We start from the raw sequence: 21,316 nt of genomic DNA on the forward strand, positions 1-21,316 counted from the left end.
CACCAGATCACAAGGTTGAGCAGGCCAGCAGCAATCCACAGTGAGATGGGAGAGGGCATCTCTGAGTGCGAGCAGGACCGGAGGGCACAGCAAACGGGTAGCCCAGAAACCCCCCAGCACCCACCACAGTTGCACCAGAGGCTGTAGGGAGGACCCTAAATGACCAGCTACAGGAAGAGGAAAAAGCTCTCCTTCTAGATAGATCCCCTTGGTTATGTGGGTGTAGCTGGAAAAGGATGGCAGCCACACTATTGACTCTAAACCACATAGGTTAGAGCACTCTGGGTGCTGGTTTTCGTAAATTCATTTGCTCATTTATATATTAGTTTCATCCATTCATTCTCTCTTTCATAAAGCATCTGTGGTTTGGCCCTGATCCCTCCAGCCTCCTCCTGATGCTTTTACTCAAGTCTTCTCTCTGGTACATCTCCAGCACTTACCCTTATGTGGGACCTTTCCATTGGCATTTAAAAATGCTTAAGTCTCTCTTACCTTATAAGAAAACAAAACAAGTGTTCTTGGAAAACAGGAACAAAACTTCACTCCACTTCCCTCTAGGTCTATTGCCCATCTCTCTTCTTCTCTCTAAGCTGAACTTCTTAAAAGAACAGATATCTGCTGTCTGAGTTTTTCACCTCCCTAGCACTCCTCAACGCCCTCTTCCAGGCAGGCCTCCATCTCTGCCTCTCTCTCTAAATGGCCTCTGTCCCTGGTAGGATTCCCTTCTCTCCATCCCTGCTGCCACCAGTTTCACCTTTTACACAGATCTCTGTGATAGTCTCCAAACTTACCTTCAAGTAACATTTTTTGTCCTCTCAGCTTGCAGGATCTTACTTTCCTGGCCGCGGATTGAACCCATGTCCTCTGCATTGGAAGTGTGGAGTCTTAACCACTGGACCACCAGCAAAGTCCCTGAGTAACATTTTTTATTCCTTGGATCTATCCCACACACAACAGGATGATCTTTTAAGAACAAAATTCTCAGTATTTCATATGGTTTGTTTTTTTTGTTTGTTTGTTTGCTAGGGTTACCGTAGCAAAATGCCACAACCTGGGGAACCTAAATAGTGTAAATTAATTTTTGCACAGTCCTGTAGGCTGGAAGTCCAAGATCAAGGTGTTGGCAGGCTTGGTTTCTGGTGGGAATTTTCCCTTGGACTTGAAGATGGCTGCCTTCTTTCTGTGAGTCCTCACTTGACCTTTCCTTGAACAGGCCCTCACTCTCTCCTGGTGTCTCTTCTTCCTCTTATATGAGAAAGCCAATCCTGGGACTTCCCTGGTGGTCCAGTGGTTAAGACTTCACCTTCCAATGCAGAGGGTGTAGGTTCAACCCCTGGTTGGGAGCTAAGATCATGTGTGTGTGTGTGCGTGTGTATGTGTGTGTGTGTTAGCTGCTCAGTCGTGTCCACTTCTTTGCAACCCCATGGGCTGTAACCCACCAGGCTCCTCTGTCCTTGGGATTCTCCAGGCATGAATACTAGAGTGGGCTGCTATGCCCTTCTCTAGAGGATATTCCCAACTTGGGGATTGAACCTGGGTCTCCTGCAGTGCAGGCAGATTCTTTACCATCTGAGCCACCAGGGAAGCCTAAGACCCCAAGTGCCTAGTGGCCAAAAAACAAAAACATAAAATAGAAGCAATATTGTAACAAATTCAATAAAGACTTTAAAAATGGTCCACATCAGAAAAATCTTTAAAAAAAGAACATTAGTTCTGTTGGATAAGGTCCCAACTCCCGGGACCTCATATAACCTTAATGACCTACTTAAAGGCCCTATTTCCAAATATGATCACACTGGAATTTAGAGCTCCAACATATGAATTGATGGGGAACACAATTCAGTCCAGGTCAGCCAAAATCCTTTATATGGTCTTCAAGGGCCTGCACGATTTGGCTCTTGTCTGTTCTTCTGTCTCAGGTGGTCAGCTCCTCCCCATCTTCTGTTTATTTCTCAGTTCCTCAAACATGCAGGCTTCTTCCCTTTCTAGGGCCTTAGTACATGCTGTTTCTTCTGCTTGAAATATTCCCTTTTTACCCTCTCCCCCACTCCCTTAGTTTATAGAATGCCTACTTAGCTCTCAAAAATTAGTCACATGTCTTCCTCAAGGAAGTTTCCCATGGCTTTAACACCAGGCCAGGATCCCTCACTTATATTTCTTCTTTGCATGCCTTACTTCTCCTGTGACACTTACTACCATTGTAATTAAATCTTTAACTGTATAATTAATTGTTTAATGCCGCTTTCCCTTCCTTAGGAGTAAAGTTCCAAAACAGTAAGGACTATCTCTGTTTCATCTACTGCTGTAACCCCAGCACCTAGCACACGGCACTGTACACATGAAAACCTTAAAAACAGATTATTTAAAGATGGAAGGTAGATTCTTTATTGGATTTTCAGGTGAAAAGAAATGCCAGAAATCATCAATAATTAAAAAAACTCTCTCCTTCAGTGAACCTCTTTCTAGTCAGGAAAGCCAAGGTTGTTGAGAATTATATCATCTTGACCTATTTTGGAATTTATACAGAAGACTCTAGCTAAAATCTCAATGACAGATTTCCATCTCCACCCAAACTGCTCAGTCATAGGAGACTGTTTTGAAGATAGTTGAAGCAATTTGTCCAATAGCCCATGACTTTGTTGCTCCTTCTAACAAGGAGGAATGTTAGCTAGTCTTCCCCTTAAATCTGCACTGGCCCTGTGACTTGCTGTGGCCAATAGAATTTCACAGAAGTGATGCTGAGTATAGGCCCTGCCCACTAGAGTCCTTAGAGCATTTTGGAATGCTATCGCAGGACCACCATAGAAAGAAGCTGGGTTAGCCTCCTGGATAGCGAAAGAACAAATAGAGGGGGCCAACTTTTAGACATGCAACCAAAAACCTTTTAGGTCTTCCTGCCCAGCTCATCTTCCGGATGAAATTAACCACAAGAGCAAGCCCAGAGAAGCCAACAGAGGAACCCACAGAATTGGCAGAATAACAGATCATTGCTGGGTGCTTCATTACCCAGAAATGCTGAATGGAATGTCAGTCCTCCTGATTTCTGCCTGATCATCTCATTTCCCCTTCTCTAAACACTCATGCCCTCCCTCTTGACTCTCACTGTCACACTCAGTATGAATCATCAGAACAGTCTAGAATGCTATTTCCAACTGTAAATCCAGAAAAGAAAACAGACAAGATAACTGACTCACAGTGGGGTCTATATATATGTGACTTCAGCTGAGTCTGTGGGTAGGGTGTTGTTAGGGAGCATATTCTTGGAAAGGGGGCCACATTCCCTCACCTAGGACACAGGGCTCTTGAGGTGGAAGCCAGAGGCAGGGTCACTGGCACACCTCATTTTACTTTGGCTGCAATTTCTAAACTTGAAATGCAACCCAGGATTTTTGCCATGTAGAAAACTTCTTCCTATGACACAGGAGGAGATCCTAGAAACTTCCACATGTACACACTGGCCTGTCCACTTGCAGCATTGATCACCACGGCATTGTTTGTCTCAGAAAAAACTTAGGATAACCCAAATGCCCAACAATGGATATGTACATCATGGAATACTATACAGGTAAAATGAATGAACAAGAGCTCCATGCATTAAACTTTTTGTTGTTATTTAGTTGCTAAGTCATGTCTGACTCATTTTGCAACCCCATGAACTGTAGCCCACCAAGACACATCATTGAGAGAAAACAGCAAGTCGCCGAAGTTATGTAAAGTGTGATACTATAACTGAAACAGGGTCCAGCTGCTTGCTGCTCAAAAGCCAATAAAGAGCCCAGGTTGTTGGAAAAGAAAGTTTGCTTTATTTTGGATCCCAGGGACTGGGAGGTGTGTGTGGTGTGGTGGTGGATGCTTGTTCAAAGAACAGCTTTACTTTCCCCTCACAATCAGAGGGCAAGAGCTTTTCTAGACAGAGAGGGAGGAGGTTCCATGTAGAAAGAGCAGTCAGCTCTGACAGTCATCTTGAAACTGATCATCAGCTGTCTGATCTGCATCATCTTGATGGTTTTAAATACAGTTAATCTTCAGTTTCAGGGTCTGTTTGTTCCCATTTCTCTGAGGCCAGTTCTCGGAATTGTGGCAGTTTATGTCATGGCTCCAGTCTGGGCATCATGTAGTTAACTTCTTCCACGTGGTGAGTGTTGTAGTATCTATGAGACAGTTCACAGGATATGGCTCAGAATATTATCTATAGCCCTTGAGAAGGAACTAAAGGTCCTTGAAACTGTTTAGCGACTAAACTGTTATTATTTTATCTCCTTTGACTGTTTTCCTTTGTTTTTGCATGTTCTAACTTCTCTGATTACATTTTTTAATTATTTAATTAATTTATTTATTGGCTGCGCTGGGTCTTCGTTGCTGCATGCAGTCTTTAGTTGCAACAAGCGTGGGCTACTCGCTCGTTGTGGTGTGGGCTTCTCATTGCGCTGGCTTCTCTGTGGAGTATGCGTTCCAGGGCACGCAGGCTTCAGTAGTTGCTGCACGTGGACTCAGTAGTTGTGGTTCATAGGCTCCAAGCACAGGCTCAGTAGTTGCGGCACACAAAATTAGTTGCCTCGCAGCATGTGGGATTTTCCTGGACCAGGGATCGAACCTATGTCACCTGCACTGGCAGGCAGATTCTTAACCACTGAATCACCAGGGAAGCCCCCTAAACTTATTCTTTGTCTAAGGTTTTCCACAGACCAAAAACAGACCAAGGGGATGGGGGGCAAGGATCATAGAGTCCTGCTCCATTTCGATACTATTCGTGCAAAATTTTAAAACATGTAGAACACCACCAACTATTCTTTAGGACACATTCCTGTGTGTATAGTAGATGCATAGGGTGTTAAACAGTATATCTGAGGGAGGGAGGGTGGGGAACAGGATGGGGGGATACACAGGAGTTTCACCTGAACCAAAATGATTTGAAATAAATACAGGATATTCAAAGATTGTCAAAACGGGTGGTAGATATCATTCTCTTTACTTTTGTTTTTTTAGCATTGAAATCATTACGTGACAAAAAATACAAAGCCCCCACCCTCACCCCTTCTTCTTACTGGTCAGAAGACCAGTATCTTTTCTGCAATCTAAGACTTTCAATATTACTTTGTGGTAACCCTTCTGCCACTTGGGAAAAAGGAAAAACATTAAGAGGTCAATGACCTGCTTAGTTTTATTTTATGATAATAGACCATCAAGTCATGGAGTGTCAGAGGAAAGCTCTGAGAGTCTGGAGAGTTGCCTCCAGGGAGTATGAGCCCAGGAAATGACTGCGGAGGGACTGAATGGCTGGCAGGACTTCCTGTGTGGAATGTGCTCTGCCAGGCCTGCTGGCCCCTTGTTAACCGTGGCAGCTGTTGACTTTAAAGACAGACACTGCCTGGGTAGAGAAGCTCACGCGGAGGCCTGCTTCTGGAAGGGAGCAGGTGATTCACTGAAGAAGGACTAGTGGAGGAAGGGACAATGTGGGAAGCACGCTTCACTTCAAGTGAAGAAAATGGTATTCGTAGCCCAAGAGTCCTGGAGTCACTTCTCTGTGAGCTGGGCAGTTAGGAGACCATCCACCCGGAGAAGCCTGGAAATAGCATCGTGTTTACCTGCTCCTCTGAACCCCTGGGAGGTGGCTGCTGCCCCAAGCCCAGAGTGCTCATCAGACCTTGGTTTCAACATTTACTTGCAGTGTGACTGTAGGCCAGTTAGTTAAACTATCTAATCTCTGTGTCCTTATCACTGAGTGGTGGAGCTAATAACAGTGAAAGGCAAATATAACTGGGTTGACTCAGTTCTAGCTGTTCTGGGTTGCTTTCGGAAGACATATAACTTCAGCTCAAAAAAATCTTGAAAAGAATGCAAATATGTACATACATCTCCCACAGAAGTGGTCAAAGGGAGCCATAGTGCAAAATGCACAGCAAAAATTTCTTGAACATCCTCTTAACCCAGCAAATTCCCCAGAGCTCTGTCCTTGAGGCAGCCCCTCCCCCAAATGTCTCCTCTCTCAATCTCCTCTCACCCCCACTTCTCCCTGGACCTCTCCTGTGTCCTTCTGGACAAGCTGTTTTCTTCTGGGAGAAGCTCCAGAACCTTTTAAATTGTAAATCAATGTGGCCTTTCAGCTCCTTTCCATTTTACTCCCCACTCATGATCACAGAGCAGAGTCTACAGTCCAGCAGGCAAACCCAGAATAGCTCTGGAAAGGGATGAGGGGGAAGTGGTGGCTGGAGAAGACTCTCAGTATCAGACCCTTTTTGTCATTGTCACAATCGCACCTTGCTCAAGCTTGTTGTGAGAATTAGATGAGATAATGTATGTCAACAACTTAATAGTAACTTACAGGTAAGTCCCCAAATGATTACTTATTACTCCTATTACTATAATCACCATCGTTGGTCTTATTATTTCTAAGAACTTATTTATTTTGTTTGAATTCCAAGAACTTCAGCCAAAAGTTTAAAAAATCCAATTGCGGTCAAGAGGTTGTGGAGCATTCTCCATTTGGGTTGAGCCACCATTTGCCCGCTGTATTTTGTCACCCTGCTTATTTAACTTATAAACAGAGTGAAGAAGAAGTGAAGAGAAGTCTCTCAGTCGTGTCTGACTCTTTGAGACCCCATGGACTGTAGCCCACCAGGCTCCTTGGTCCATAGGATTTTCCAGGCATGAATACTGGAGTGGGTTGCCATTTCCTTCTCCAGGGGATCTTCCCGACCCAGGGATTGAACCCGGGTCTCCCGCATTGTAGTCAGACGCTTTACTGTCCAAGCTACCAGGAAAGCTATAAAAAGAGTATATCATGTGAAATGCTGAGCTGGATAAAGCACAAGCTGGAATCAAGTTTGCGAGGAGAAATATCAATAACCTCAGATATGCAGATGACACCACCATTACAGCAGAAAGCAAAGAACTAAAGGGCCTCTTGATGAAGGTGAAAGAGGAGAGTGAAAAAGCTGGCTTAAAACTCAACATTCAAAAAACTAAGATCATGACATCCAATCCCATCACTTCATAGCTAATAGATGGGGGAAAAGTGGAAACAGTGGCAGATTTCATTTCCTTGGGCTCCAAAATCACTGTGGACGGTGACTGCAGCCACAAAATTAAAAGCTGCTTGCACCTTGGAAGAAAAACTATGACAAACCTAGACAGTGTATTAAAAAGCAGAGACATCACTTTGCTGAAAAGGTCTGTATAGTCAAAAATATGTTTTTTTCCAGTAGTCATGTACGGTTATGAGAGCTGGATCATAAAGAAGGCTAAGCGCCAAAGAATTGATGCTTTTGAATTGTGGTGTTGGAGGAAGATTCTTGAGAGTCCCTTGGACTGCAAGGAGATCAAACCAACCAATCCCAAAGGAAATCAGTCCTGATTATTTATCGCAAGGACTGATGCTGATGCTGAAGCTGAAGCTCCAAAACTTTGGCTACCTGATGCAAAGAGCCAACTCATTGGAAAAGACCCTGATGCTAGGAAAGACTGAGGGCAGGAGAAGCAAGTGACAGAAGATGAGATGGTTGGATGGCATCACCGACTCAATGGACATGAGTTTGAGCAAGCTCCAGGAGATAGTGAAGGACAAGGGAGCCTGGTGTGCTGCAGTCCATGGGGTCTCAAAGGGTATGACACAACTGAGTGACTGAACAACAAAGACCAACTGTCTGCCCTCTCCTACCTGTGACCAGGGACATTGACTGTAGTTGGTTTGAGAAGCTGTGAAAGGCCTGTTGGGCCACCTCCTCCAGGTTCTGGGGAGCCCACCGAAGGGCATTTCCTTCCCCAGGTCTCCCCCTTGCCTGCTGGCCAGGGTGCCAGGTGCCTCATACTCTCTGTGCCGTATGGAGCATCTTATGCAGTTTAGCATCTACTGGACCTGGGATATCTTAGTGGCGGCAGCTCTCTAGAGGGGCCTTACCCTGCAGCCATCTGACTGGCCCATCCACAGAACTAACAGGTCTGAAGACCACCCCTGAGGCAGCCTTCTGGCTTTGGGCAGGTCCCTTATGCAGGGCGTAGGCTAAGCACAGAGTGCTGAGAGGCTGGCTTCTGGGAAGGCAGCCAGGGCCTACAGAGGTTATGGGGTTCTGGGAACCAGAATAGCCAAATACAGGAAAACTTGGACAGAGAGTACTTTCCAAGAACTGAAGGGCTGTTCTGGGACAAGGAAGAGACTCCCGAGTCACGTCAGACCCACAGGAGCCACAGGAGGGCGCTCTCCCTCAGGGCAGTCTAAATGGGGTATATTGTGCCCATCTTAGGTGCAGAGTGTCGTGGGGGGTCGCATGGGGTGGGGTGGGGGTGGGACAAGCAGAGGGCGGACGACCCTTCTCTTAGGAATGACAGATAAGAGTTTCCAGATGCTTACTGTGGGCCAGGCCCGGCTGTAAACACTTTACGCGAGACATATCATTTAACTCGCGCTCGCCCAGTGAGGGAGGCAGTGCTAATGCCCTGATGCATGGATGAGAAACTGAGACAGAGGGAGGCATTATCCAGGACCACACAGCTGGTCAGCAGAGGCCAGGGAAGCGGTAGCCTGGCTGCGGCACATGCTAAATCAACCCCCACACCATCCTTCCTCCAGCTCAAGGCAAGGGCAAGCCCGGGCAGTGCTTCTCACACTTTGTGTTCAAATGAATCACCTGGAGATCTTGTTGAATTCTGGATTCTGAATCTGTAGGGGCCTGGGCTGGGCTGCGGCCTGAGATTCTCTGTTTCCAAGAAATGCTAATGAAACCCTCCGGCCATATTTTGATTAGCAAAAGCCTTGAAGCCCATGGAATCTCTCAAGGCAATAAGATTCACGTGTGCCCTTGGGCCCTGCAGGCACCAGGGGACCTGGAGCCCTGTCCGGATGGTGGTTTGAGGGAACAGAGCAGGGCACTGGGGGCACTGGATCTCCAGAGAGTGGACTCTCCCTTCTAGACAGACATAGAGCCGGCCCTCTCTTCCCCTCCCCGCCACCCCTTCCCTCCCTTCTCCTCCTCTGGGAGCCATAGCAGGCACCTTGCTCAGGACACAGCTCTCCCAGGAGGATGGGCGTGGGAGGTGAGCTGGCCCCAACGCAGACACTGATACATGGACACACAGACTCAACGATACACAGGTACAGACAGGTATACAGACAGACACACACACAGATACAGACCACAGACACGCACACAGATGTACATGTAGATGTACACAGATACACACAGACACAGAGAGACACACACATAGACACAGACACACACCCAACTCCTGCTGGGCCTGGCAGGGAAGATCTCTTCAGGGACTAGACAGAGAGCAAATAGCAACCTCACCTGCAGAAGGCCTTTCTCCAAGGCTCCCACTGACCAGGAGAGGAGATGAGGGCCTGGGAAGTGGAAGCGCACCTCCCACAGGTCCAGCTATTTTCTCAAACGTCCTCCCTCCTCTCTGTCCTTACTCTGCCTGGATTACAACAGGGGCCTCCTAATCTGAAGCCAGGCTCTCTACTTCCCCCACTTGGCTGGCCCCTACATGCAGGCAGCATGGCCTCATGACACATACCTAACATGTCACCCCAGAGTTTGAAAATTCTGATGGGATCACATATATATTAAAAAAAAATGCAAAGACTTTCTATTGCCCACAACATAAACTACTTACTTTCTGCACAGAAACGGATTAACAGAGCAAATGGGACTGCTTGTTCTTAGAAAGGCCTGCTCACCAGGCTGGCCCCTGTCTGGCATTTGGGAATGGATATTTTGAGTGGGGGCGGGGGCGGTTCCCACCATTAGCTGGGAAGAGTGGTTGTCTATGCCTAAACCGTCTGTACAGTCAGTGTGGTTCATGCTGAAGCCCTGCTTTCCTTCTAGGATCCTGGAATTTGGGTACGTGCCAGGCAGAGGCTGCCTCTGGGGTCAGCCCCTGTATTAGTCAGGGTTCTCCAGAGAAACAGAATAGGAGACATATATGGAGAGGGAGCCAGTGACTCATTTTAAGGAATTGGCTCAGGCAAGTGTGGGAGTTGGCAAACTTGAAATCTGTAGGGCAGACTGGCAGGCTGGAAATTCAGAGTTGATAATTGTGGCCTTGAGCACAGATTCTCAGCGCAACAGGGAGGTGTTCTCACTTCTTAGGAGGATTCTCCCTTCTTAGGTAAACCTCGGTCTTTGTTCTTAAGGTCTTCAACTGATTAGGTAAAGCCCACTTATATGATGGAGAGTGATCACTTCACTCAAAGTCCACTGATTTATAGGTTAATCTCCTCTAAAAAAATACCTTCACTGACAACATATAGACTTGTGTTTGATCAAATGAGGCACTATCGCCTGGCCAAATTGATGTAAACAGTTAAATATAACAACTTTCAATAAAATCCTGGGCGCTGAGTCTCTAACAAGCTTCTTGGTTGGCAGTGTTTTACATATATTATGGCAACTCATTGCTGAAGGGAGTGGGTGTGTCCCCTGTGGCTCCCTGGAAGAGGACTCTGATCACGTACTCTCCAGAACAATTTCCCTTGCACCTGGTGTCCCCTAGACTTCATCTCTTCCTTTGCTGAACATGCTCTGCATCCTGTTGTTCTAATAAATCACAGCTGTGAGTACAACTGTCCACTGAGTCCTGTGAGTCCTCTTAATGAGTCGTCATCCTGGGGATTCCCAACCCATCCTCAGATGCTCTGATCTGAGCCTGGCCAGCCTCCTCAGTTCCAGCCTCTGTTTCTCTTCACCATATACCTCCCATTCCCACCATACTGAAATACTTGGTGTCTGAATATGCTATGCTATCTCATGCCTCCATAGTCTAGAATGCCCTTCTTTTCCTCTCTTGGCCTGGCTAACTTTTCTGGGGGGAGGGATACACCACAGAGCTTGCGGAATCCTAGTTTCTCGACCAGGGATTCATCCTGGGACTTGAACAGTGGAGGCACAGAGTCCTAACCACTGGACCACCAGGAATTCCCACTACCTGGCTGACTTCTATGCAACCATCAAGACATCTTGTTTGTATGACAGTCTCTAGGTCCATCCACATCTTTGCAAATGACACAATTTTGTTCCTTTTTCCAAGAGGAAAAGGAACTGAGTAATGTAGCTGAGTAATATTCCATTGTATATATGTTTCACGGGAGAAGGCAATGGCACCCCATTCCAATACTCTTGCCTGGAAAATCCCATGGACGGAGGAGCCTGGTAGGCTGCAGTCCATGGGGTCACTAAGAGTCGGACACGACTGAAGCGACTTAGCAGCAGCAGCATATATGTTTCACGTCTTCTTTATCCATTTTTCTGTCAATGGATATTTAGGTTGCTTCCATGTCCCGGCTACTGTAAATAGTGCTGTAATAAGCACTGGGGTATATGTTAGGAAAATGGTACAGATGAACCTATTCACAAAGCAGAAATAGAGACACAGATGTAGAGAACAAATGTATGGACACTAGGGTGGAAAAGGGGATTGAGATGGATCGGGAGATTGGAATTGACATATATACATTACTAAGTATAAAATAGATAGCTAATGAGAAACTGTATAGCACAGGGAACTCTATTTAATGCTCTATGGTGACCTAAATGGGAAGGAAATCCCCAAAAGAGGGGATATGTATATGTATATATGTGTGTACTGTAGCTGATTCACATTGCTGTACAACAGAAAATAAAACAACATTGGAAACCAACTATACTCCAGCTAAAATAAAAAAAGAAATAGACAGCCTATTTGGTTATCCATTCCTGTGGAACAAACCATCCCCAAACATAATGGCTTAAGACAGGAACACTGCATTATTTCTTATGATTGTGTGGGTTGCCTCAGGTAGTTCTTCTCTTTCCCACGGTGTTGGCTGGAAGGTTAGGAAGGAAAGTTCAGTTGATCCCACCCACATAGCTGGTAGTTGATGCTGGCTACTGCCTGGTAGTTTAGCAGTGGCCACTGGCCAGGGACCCAGCTATTTTCATTTGGGCTTCTCCATGAGTGTCCAAAAAGCATGGCAGCCCAATTCCAGAAAGAAGCATTCCCAAAAGGCAAGCCTCAATATGCAAGTATTTATAAAGCTGTAGTTTGCATCATTCTTGCTGATGTCCCACTGGCTTAAGCTAGTCACCTAGCCAAGGTCAGACTCCCCATGGGAGGGAACCACACAAGGAGATGAATACCGGGGGTGTAGTTCATTGAGGGCCAGGTAGCACAACACACCTTTTAGTTCAAGTCTATTCTGGCCCCTCCCTATGCCTATTTATAGTGCTTACCACACTGGATTGAACTAGTTTAATTGTTATGACTACTGTACTGTATTGTCACTTATGTTTACGGACTGGAGCTCTTCTGAGGGCTGGGCCTCTGGTTCCTCCCTGAAAAGAGTGTGTCTGCAGAGTAAGTGATTGAATGAGAGCAGCAGCTGTCATTACCTTCTCCATATCTGCCGGGCTCAAGCTTGGCCCCTACCTCGTTTAGACACAGGAAGTTCAACAGCTGTGAGATGCCAACTATGTCAGGTCCTTGCGTGCCTTAAAGCATGGCAGCTAGCCCTATAGCGAGGTCCTGATGTATAGGAGGCCCCTAGGACATGAGTGTGGGATGAATGGGTGAATGAATGAGCAGGTGGGCTTCCTAGGCATATCACTGTGATTTCCAAGCTACAAATGCATCCGTTTTTTTCTTAAACATACATCGTAACCAAGCTGAGCAGAAATCACACAACTCCACCTCTCACAGATGAAACAGTTTCATCAGAGAATTGTCGAAAAGAGAGATTTTTCAGTGCTCTCCTTTTTTGAGGACCCTCATGAAGAACAGTCTCTTTCACTGAGCTGTGTTCCACTAGCCTGTGAGCCTGAAGCAGAAGCCGAGGTCCTGGAATGGTGGAGTGAACTGTATCTTTCATAGTCTCCCCACGACAATGACATCGGCTCCCCAGATCACTTGGTTCTGAGCAGCGGCTCTTCATATAGGCTCTGTCTCATGCTATAAATAGCCACAGCCACATCTTCAGTGACAGCACACTGGAGTGTGGAAACTCATTGTGTATGCAACTCCTCCCTATTGCAAAATTCTGACATCATCAGAGAACACAGAAGTGAATCAACCCTGTATAAATACTTTGATTAGATCATTTGCTTTCAAGCCTAAAAATGGGGGGGAAGGGGAAGAGAAAAAGTTTGGTGTCATTGCCTTCTGGACTGACATGAGGGTGTAACGTCTCCCACCCAGCTGAATGCTAACCCTGATGGAGTTGTGGGGATAACTTTTTCTTACTTAAGACTATGTTTCTCTACTTCCCATCCTTTGAAATATTTCATCTTTTGAACCTCAGTCTAAATAACTCAAATAGAAGGTCTTGAATAATAAAATTCAAAAAAAAGGATTTTTTGTTTTATGAAATTACTTTTTCAGTTTATGAAATAATTAACAGTATTATTTTCTTCCCAAGCAAGTAAAGAACCTGCTTGCAATATGGGAGGCCCAGGTTCAGTTCCTGGGTTGGGAGGATCCCCTGGAGAATGGAATGACAACCCACTCCAGTATTCTTGCCTGGGAAATCCCAAGGACAGAGAAGCCTGGTGGTCTACAGTCCATGCGGTCGCAAAGAGTTGGACACGACTGAGTAACTAACACCTTGACTTTTTCGACAGGTGATCCCCTTTGATTTGTAAAAAAATGAAATTCATCTAGTCAGGGGACACACACTGGTTCTGCCTGGCCAAGCCCAGCCTGCTCTGTCTGTGCCTTTCTTGGCCAGCACAGCAGTTCATTGTTTTTTAAAATTTGGCTGCAGCATGTGAACTCTAGTTCTCTAACCAGGATTGAACCCAGACCCTCTGCATCGGGATTGCAGAATCTTAACCACTGGACCATGAGGGAAGTCCCAGAAGTTGATTTTTAAGTTCTGAGCTTCTTCTAGCTCAGATGGGGCATGTTCTCCAGTTTCCACTGCTGCCGTTGCCTTCCACACACAGTTCACTGCAGGACCCTGTAGGCAACTGAGTTTCCAGCCTCTGAGTCCTAGCTCTTATTTTACAAATGGGGAAACAGACTCAGAGAGGTTGGTTTTCCCAAGACTGTACAGCTAAGAACTAGAAGACCTGAAAAGTGGTTCTCCAGGCTCCAGGTACACAAGGCTGTCTCTCTTCTGCTTACTGTTACCTCCACATCACTTCCCGAAGCTTTGGCGAAATGAATAAATTGATGTGAAATTTCAATAACTGTCATAGAAACAGCAAGCTTTCCTCAGGTGGATTTTGTAATAACAACACATCTAAGGGTGAGTTGGTGACCTTCCTCTTTCTGTTTTGCCCGTCCACTCCCCAGGGCAAGACAAACTTCACCCCAGTGTCACTGGGCAACCCTCAGGCGTAGAGAGAGGAGCGTTTCCTACTTCTCCCTTCTCAGCAAATGGCTCTGATGGGAACCTTTCTGCACATGATATCCACACTGGAAATGATTCAGATGGTGCAGATGGGCACGTCTTCCGGAAAAATCCTACTGGTTACTCAAAGCCCTGCTCAACCTTGAACTCCTGTGTGAAGCTGGCTCCACCCTTCAATTACATATAAGTGAGGACTTATCCCACAGCAGGGGTGGGGTGTGTTTCTAGCTGTTAGTCCTAAGGCTTACTTACTTAACCTTTTGGGTCTTCACTTCCCCATCTCCATTCTCTCCTCTCAGTCCATATTTTCTGAATTGAATCGAGATAACTGAGGTTGATATGAGAGTTCCAGAAAACAAACTATATCTCTCAATTTTCTACCCAAATTGGACAAGGACTAGATTTTGATTCTCTTCTCTGGAAAGTAAGTGTTAGTTACTCAGTCGTTTCAGACTCTTTGTGACCCTATGGACTATAGCCCTCTAGGCTCCTCTCTCTATGGAATTCTCCAGGCAAGAATACCAGCTGCTGCCAAGTCCCTTCAGTCGAGTCTGACTCGGTGCGACCCCATAGACGGCAGCCCATTGGCTCCACCGTCCCTGGGATTTTCCAGGCAAGAACACTGGAGTGGGTTGCCATTTCCTTCTCCAATGCATGAAAGTGAAAAGTGAAAGTGAAGTCGCTCAGTTGTGTCCGACTCTTCGAGACCCCATGGACTGCAGCCTACCAGGTTCCTCCGTCCATGGGATTTTCCAGGCAAGAGTATTGGAGTGGGGTGCCATTGCCTTCTCCAAGAGGGTAGCCATTCCCTTCTCCATGTGATCTTCCTGACCCAAGGACTGAACCCAGAGTCTCCTGCATTGCAAGCAAATTCTTCACCATCTGAGCCACCAGAAAAGCCTAAGTCATACAAAAAGGTCCAAATAGCCTCTACTCTTCAAGAAAACATTGCCTAGTGCTGGGAAAAGAGTCGGACAGGCAAGGGAGGGGGCTGCTGCATTGAAAAGTCCTAGAGGGGCCTGGCTTGGAAAGTGGTGATGGAATGGGACAGGGAGACCCTAGATAGCCCCCTAACCACAGTGTTTATCTGAGGGTCTGAGCCTGTCTGAAATTCAGCAGTGAGTTTAGGAAATAAAAGGAAATCGTACCTCTAACCCACAAGAGAAGATTAAGGAGCTCCAGGGGCCTCATACCAAGGTGACTCCCTGAAAGGGTGGGTGGTGAATGAGAGACTACAAAGGAAGTCACATGAACTTGTAGATCTTTTAGAGCAGTACTGTCCAAGAGAAATAATGTAAATTGCAGGTGTAATTTAAAATATTCTAATTGTCACAGTTAAAAAAAAAAAAAGGTAAAATTTATTTGAATTGCATATCCAAATATATCTAACATTAAATCTCATACTTAAAAAATGCACTATATCTAAAATATATCATATCAACATACAATTAATATAAAAACTACTCATGAACTATTTTACATGTTTTTCAATCTAAGTCTTTAAATTCTAGCGTTTATTGTATAATTGCAGCACATCTCAATTTGGGTGCTAAATTTTCATCAAAAATATTCAATCTGTATGTACATTTCAAAAAATTTCTAGTAAGAAAAAGTAGTTTCACATACTCAATTTGTTTCAAACATAAATAAACATTTCCCAACAACTAACTGAATTGAATATCAGTTTTTACTAGTCTTTTATTAAAAATTTTTTGGGTGGTCCATATCAGTGTTGGGCTTCCCTGGTGGCCCAGATGTAAAGAATCAGCCTGCAGTGTAGGAGAAATGGGTTCAATCCCTGGGTTGAGAAAATCCCTGGAGAAGGGAATGGCAACCCACTCCAGTATTCTTGCTGGAGAATTCCATGGACAGAGGAGACTGGCAGGCTACAGTCCATGGAGATCACAGTCAGACACGGCTGAGCAACTCACACACACACACACACACACACACACACACTCACATCAGTGTTAATTTGATTCTTCAGCTTTATTGAGATATAATTGACATCTAACACTATGTAAGTTTAAGGTGCACAATGACAGTGTTGATTTTTTTTTAAATTTAATCTTCACTGGCTCTTAGCTACAGTGTACAGGATCTAGTTCCCTGATTAGGGATTGAACTCAGGCCCCCTGCATTGGTAACATGGAGTTTTAGCCACTGGGCCACAGGGAAGTCCCAGTGGTGTTGATTTGATATATTTACATATTGCAAAATGATTATCACCATAGCAATAACTAACACCTCCATCACATCACATCATTACCATTTTTTTTAACCATTTCTTTTAGTGGTGAAAACATTTAGGAAGTACTCTCTTGGCAATTGTCAAGTATATAATACAGTATTTATAACTAAAATCATCATGCTATATATTAGATTACTAGAACTTATTCATCTTCTGCGTGCATGCTAAGTCACTTCAGTCGTGTCTGACTCTTTGTGACCCTATGGACTATAGCCCACCAGGCTCCTCTGTCCATGGGATTCTCTAGGCAAGAATACTGGAGTGGGTTGCCATTCCCACCTCCAGGGAATTGTCCAGGGATTCATCTTCAAACTGGAAATTTATACTCTTTGATTAACATTTCCCCTTTTCCCCTACTCTGAATATCAGCTTGTAAATTTAAATTATTAAAATCAGATAATATTAAAAACAGTACCTCAGTGGTACCAGCAGCATTTTACATGAGGCTATCAGCTATTAGGTTGGACAATGCACTTTTAGACTGATCAGGAGCTGCCCCATTGCGCACTGCCTGCTCCCCTTGGTGTGACCTTGGGCTGGACACACAGGGAGTCTGATCAGAGGTCAATGTCCGCATTTTGAAGTTTAACCTTCTAGCTATGGTTGTTCTCCTGTGAGCGCAGCCTCTCTGTCTTAGGCCTGGGTCTAACTGGGTCACAATCTTAGGATAGGAGAGGGTTGTTTGAATTGCTGTTGCTTATTATTTAACTTATATGCAGAGTACATCATGAGAAATGGTGGGCTGGAGGAAGCATAAGCTGGAATCAAGATTGCCGGGAGAAATATCAATAACCTCAGATATGCAGATGACACTACCCTTATGGCAAAAAGTGAAGAAGAACTAAAGAGCCTCTTGATGAAAGTGAAAGAGGAGAGTGAAAAAGTTGGCTTAAAACTCAACATTCAGAAAACTAAGATCATGGCATCTGGTCCCATCACTTCATGGCAAATAGATGGGGAAACAGTGGAAACAGTGTCAGACTTTATTTTTCTGGGCTCCACAATCACTGCAGATGGCGATTGCAGCCATGAAATTAAAAGACGCTTACTCCTTGGAAGGAAAGTTATGACCAACCTAGATAACATATTAAAAAGCAGAGATATTACTTTGCCAACAAAGGACCATCTAGTCAAGGCTATGGTTTTTCCAGTAGTCATGTATGGATGTGAGAGTTGGACTATAAAGAAAGCTGAGCGCCGAAGAACTGATACTTTTGAACTGTGGTGTTGGAGAAGACTCTGAGAGTCCCTTGAACTGCAAGGAGATCCAACCAGTCCATCTTAAAGGAGATCAGTCCTGGGAGTTCATTGGAAGGACTGATGTTGAAGCTGAAACTCCAATACTTTGGCCACCTGATACGGAAAGCTGACTCATTTGAAAACACCCTGATGCTGGGAAAGATTGAGGGCAGGAGTCTCCTCAGGACGAGATGGCTGGATGGCATCACCGACACAATGGACATGGGTTTGGGTGGACTCTGGGAGTTGGTGATGGACAGGGAAGCCTGGCATGCTGCTGTTCATGGGGTCGCAAAGAGTTGGACATGACTGAGCGACTGAACTGAACCGAACTGATAGCTGGAGAACCCAGAAAGCAGTTTGATGCCTCAGCTATGTAATGCGTGGCTGAATGGGTCCCAAACAGACCATATGGGACCACTTCGATTTTTCCATATAAAAAAGCACAGTTAGGTCTACAACAGCCTTTCCCTTTAGAAACTCACTGCATTGAGAAGAAAGGTTGACAATTTTCCTAGACACTCTAAGCTACTATTTGAATTAGAAATAGTTTAAAAATCAAAAGAATGCTAGGAATGTCTATGGTATTGCTGGCTTCCAGTAAATGCTTATCCGTAAATGAATTATTATTACTTCTAATTATATCAGATTTTCCAATGATGGTTTTTTTAGCTGGAGGAGAAAGCAGATGATTTTTGCAGTTCAAACTGCTTTACAACTTTCTGTACATCATGATTAGTTTAAAAGAAATTCCATTGGTATATAAATTAGTAAGTTTCCACAGCTGTTATCTCCTCTAATCTCTTTTAGTCATTACTATTTAACTAGGAAGGAATTAATTTTTTAAGTGTATGTGAAAAAAGTTCTCTGTGTGTATAAATATATATGTGAAGAATTTCTAAAGAAGCTGCTTGTGAAACAAGTAGAGGTTTTACATCCCATGAAATATCTTAAAAATAGTCATAAAATGCCTCCCTTCTGGCTAAAGTTTTATATAATCACATATATAATATACATAGAAAATATTTGTAAGATATTTGTATATAGTTTATGTATGTATATGTAAATACATGTAATATATATATAAATTGCCAAAATTCATTGGATCATGGAGAAAGCAAGGGAATTCCAGAAAAACATCTACTTCTGCTTCATTAACTAGACTAAAGCCTTGACTGTGTGGATCACAGCAAACTCTGAAAAATTCTTAGAGACAGGAGTACCAGACCACCTTACCTGTTTCCTGAAAAACTTATATGCAGGTAAAGAAGCAAATGGCAAGCCACTCCAGTACTCTTGCCTGGAAAATCCCACGGACAGAGGAGCCTGGTGGGCTGCAGTCCATTGGGTCACTAAGAGTTGGACACAACTGAGCGACTTCAGTTTCACTTTTCACTTTCATGCACTGGAGAAGGCAATGGCAACCCACTCCGGTGTTCTTGCCTGGAGAATCCCAGGGACGGAGGAGCCTGGTGGGCTGCCGTCTATGGGATCGCACAGAGTCGGACACAACTGATGTGACTTAGCAGCAAAGAAGCAAAAGTTAGAACTGGACATGGACAAACATACTGGCCCCAAATTGGGAAAGGAGTACAAGGCTGGATATTGTCACCCTGCTTTTATATGCAGAGTACATCATGAGAAATGTCTGGCTGGATGAATCACCAAGCTGGAATTAAGATTGCCGGGAGAAATATCAACAACCTCAGATATACACATGATACCACTCTAATGGCAGAAAGTGAAGAGGAACTAAAAAGCCTCTTGATGAGGAGAGGAGAGTGGGAAAGCTGGTTTGAAACTCTACACTCAAAAAACTAAGATCATGGCATCTGGTCCCTTCATTTCATGGCAAATAGAAGGGGAAAAAGTGGAAGCAGTAACAGATTTTATTTTGGGGGGCTCCAAAATCACTGTGAACAGTGACTGCAGCCAGGAAATTAAAAGACACTTGCTCCTTGGAAGGAAAGCTATGACAAACCTAGACAAGGTGTTAAAAAGCAGAGACATCACTTTGCCAAAAAAGATCCCTATAGTCAAAACTATGGTTTTTCCAGTAGTCATATACTGTTGTGAGAGTTGGACCATAATGAAGGTTCAACTTCAAATAATTGATGCTTTCCAACTGTGGTGCTGGAGAAGACTCTTGAGAGTTCCTTGGACACCAGGGAGATCAAACCAGTCAATCCTAAGGAAAATCAGTCCTGAATATTCACTGAAAGGCATGTTGCTTAAGCTGAAGCTCCAATACTTTGGCTACTTGATTCGAAGAGCCCACTCACTGGGAAAGATTGCAGGCAGGAGGAGAAGGGGGCGGCAGAGGATGAGATGGTTGGATAGTGTCACTGACTCAGTGTATATGAATTTGAGCAAAGTCTAGGAGGTAGTGGAGAACAGAGGAGTTGAAGGTGGCAAAAAGTCAGACATGATTTAGCGACTAAACCACCACAGTTATATATATATATATTTTGCGTTAGAAAAAAAAAAAAAAAGAGCCCTGTAAAAATTGCCACAAGGTGGCACTAAAATCCAATGAACATTCCAGTCTCTTAGTCTGTTCTTGTCTGTATGGAGTGAGGGCGGCGGGAGAGGGGGGCTGATTTACAGGCAAAGTGTAAGAGACAGTGGACCAAAAAAAGACGAAATAAATTAAGCTGAAGACAGGAGGTAGATTAACATCTCCCTTTTGTCTGAAGGATAATTTCCCTCTCTCACTAGTGTGGATATCTATCATACGATGAATGTATAGGTTAATAAAGTTAACTATCAAAATGATTTGTTCTTGATGATTCAGTTTTATCCTTGCCTTTTGCCAGTGTATTGTGAAGGGAGGGGAGAGGCAAGTAGGAGACCCTTTGGGACATCATCTAGTTTGGGAAAGTTTATCCTGTGACTGGTACGATCTTTGAAGTAGCCACAAAGCTTGTCAAAGTACCCTGGATATACAAATGAATACCATGAAAAGAAGTTGCTACAGAACATAGATTTTTTTCTACTTGTTTATTTTGGCATAATTTACCAACTGAATATTTTTAGAAATTATTTCGATATTGAGATTCAAGCCTGGAACACCTCATATAATATGTCTGAGACTTAGGAAATGAGTGAATTGAATCCTTCTTCCTGATTCTTTGTTTTCCTGTTGTTTTCTTTAAATACATGGTACAAAGCTTTAATTGTTTGATGTTTTCTTAATATTTGAAGCTTAACGATATAGCCAAGATTCCCAAGCTATATTAAGATGAAGGAAAGTAGTATTAACAATACAGCTATAAAAAGTTTTGACTATAGGAGGAAAAATTTAGGTAAGATTTTTTTAATAGGCTAACTAAAATTTAAAAGAAAGGAAAAAGTTTCAAGAATGGAGCCCTAAACAAATGATCCAAAAGAAAAAAAAATAAAACCTTACTTTCTCTTGTGAGATTCCACTGTGGAAAAATTGTTTACTTATTGACAGTTAAGTTTCTTAGATCTGAAAAATAAACAAACAAAAAACACTAGGC

The sequence above is a fragment of the Bos mutus genome, chromosome 11, assembly GCF_027580195.1.
Source record: "Bos mutus isolate GX-2022 chromosome 11, NWIPB_WYAK_1.1, whole genome shotgun sequence".
Lineage (NCBI taxonomy): Eukaryota > Metazoa > Chordata > Mammalia > Artiodactyla > Bovidae > Bos > Bos mutus.